Source organism: Penaeus japonicus, unplaced genomic scaffold, assembly GCF_977035675.1.
Source record: "Penaeus japonicus unplaced genomic scaffold, GWHDUDI00000001_assembly GWHDUDI00000006, whole genome shotgun sequence".
Classification (NCBI taxonomy): domain Eukaryota; kingdom Metazoa; phylum Arthropoda; class Malacostraca; order Decapoda; family Penaeidae; genus Penaeus; species Penaeus japonicus.
This window is the reverse complement of record NW_028234408.1, coordinates 7352992-7355491: the sequence shown is the minus strand read 5'-3', so window position 1 is coordinate 7355491 and position 2500 is coordinate 7352992.

The window sequence follows — 2500 nt, the reverse complement described above, 5'->3', positions numbered from 1 at the left end:
TGATAAATGTTGTAATAGGGTATCATATACCGAATTTCGGATATAGCATAAGTACATCTTCTAGTACAGTTGATGTTATGAAATAATTACATAACTCTGCATACCTCATGCTAGGTGGCTTGAAAGGTTGTATCATATGGTACTCTGAAATGTAATGTTCAAGTGTTCGTTTATACTCTTCGTTGCAAAGTCTGCATTTAGTTTCTTCTACATTGCATTCTGAACTGACCTGCCAATACATTCTTGCAGTCACAATATCACATTGTCTTGTCCTTGTCTTGCACGAACCACAAATGAATCTCTCCTGCGAAAACTGGTCAAAATGTTTTATCCTACAGCTCCCAGGTCCTTGAGCACTGTGTAATTAAAACGCGGCGAGAAGGATCCGCAGATTCTGCACTGCCGCCAGAGAAAGACTTTACCGTGAAGTCCAGCACAGTACGAATGGTAATATGTGAAGATGTTGCAATAAAACACTCAGTGAAATATCTGATATTATATATGAGCAATTATTTAAAAGCTATTTAGGAGTCATGCGTCTTTTGCTTATTCTGGAAAAGTATATACGGAATATACAATATGTTCCGCATTACTCCTCATTCGTTTATGATATAAGATAATATCTCTATTATTAAAAAATGAAATAACCATGCCATGTTTACATACTTTATTCATCGTAAATAATATCAGCGTTGTTGAAGCCGGTATGAAGGCGCGAATGCATGTGCTTGATCCAGAGGCGCAAGCACCGGCCGATCTCCCAGCGCAAGGCTTACGTCCAACCCTTTGAGCACAGGAGGCACAGGAAGCGGGATCGGCAGAGCAGAAGCCAGCGTCCCTGAGACCAAGACGCCCATCAGCAGGAGAACTGTAGCCAGCTTCATCGTGTCCTTTGGACTGCAGAGAGAGAGAGAGAGATCGGCTGACGAGATGCAAAGCAAAGTTTGGAAAGAAGAGTGGGAATGAAGAATGGGGATAGAAGAAGGATAAGGATGGAGGAAAATGGATTTTAGGAGGAGAAAAAGGAGCCTGAGCTAGACCCAGTATGCAGGGTAAAGTTGTGGGTAATAGTAGAAGCGGGTATTTTGGAAAGAGGATAAGAGGAGGGGGAGGGGGGGAACCCAGCGCCATCTATAATCATCGAGTTTAGCATAGTCAGCCCTGACGTCATTCGGCTCGTGTGAACAAACAACCCTGCCGACTCGCGGACACTCGGTGCGGAGACTGAAGAGATGAGCTCCTGCAGCGGCCTTCTGCAAGAGTTGCGGTCTCGAGAACTGGGATTTGAGGGACGATCCGAGGGCCATGGTTCGGGAAAAGGGCTTTGGGAACGTTGCATGAGGGAATGCTCGGGGTTTTAGTGGATTATCTTTGGTTGTCATTCCTGAGGGGATGGATTTGCTTTATATTGGTTGGGATTTATAATTAATGTTTAAAAAAATATATGATTCACTAAAGACTTATGTAATCATACTTCATATAGCTTAATTCAAATAAACAAATAAAAGATGAATTAATAAATAACGATAAACTAACAAGTAAGCGTACTGCCATTGCTATGTATAACAAGTGCACATATGGAGATACCCATACGTACGTGTATGAACAAAAAAAATCACATGAGAGAAAAAAATCGTGTACTGTACTTCTGAATATAAATATGTACGTATCTATGGATCTATTTATATGGATACACATATAAGTATCTACACTTACATACATACACATGTAGAGATAAATGCATATATATATAAGCAGAGAGGAAGAGACAGATGGGGACAGAGAAAGAGGTACAGTCATCATTGAGCAATCTAGCAATTTTATCATATAAGTGGAAAACACGTTTTATTACACAAATTGTATATTGCCGTTTATATATTTCATCTTCATTTCGTATTCATGAATTTAGAGAATTTCAAAGAAAAATGATAACTATCAGTTAAGAATTACAGCTTTATTTATTTATTTTCATCGTATATCTCTCGACTCTCGGGGGGGGGGGGGCGGTAAAAGCTTCATTAATGCAGAATATAGGGTGAATTCTATGCTTTAAGTATGTAAGAATGTAATGCAAAATAAAAGAATCAAGTATGAATAAAATACAAATAAAAATGGAGAGTATGTTTACCCAAACATTGGTTTTGTTTAGTGCCGTTAGCTAAGATGAAATTCAGGTTACAGTTGTTTACAGCAGGGATGTTATTAAGAGATTAAATTTCATTGTTTTCGCATGTAAGTACACCATAGGTATTCACCTAAAGATGGGGAAGTAGTACCATCAGATATATGTTCTAATATGGTTTACCTATTCTCCGCCTGACCTGTAATGCTGGATACGCTGGGTCAACTTTCCTCAACCATCGAGTTTTAGAACTTATGGGTAGGTCAGTAAGATCCGACCTTCCTATCAGTAAACTAATCTTCTCTGCAACCAGATAGCATTCAGCACATATATCACTATACTCTATTTACAGATTTGAACAGGTTTGATTTATTAGTT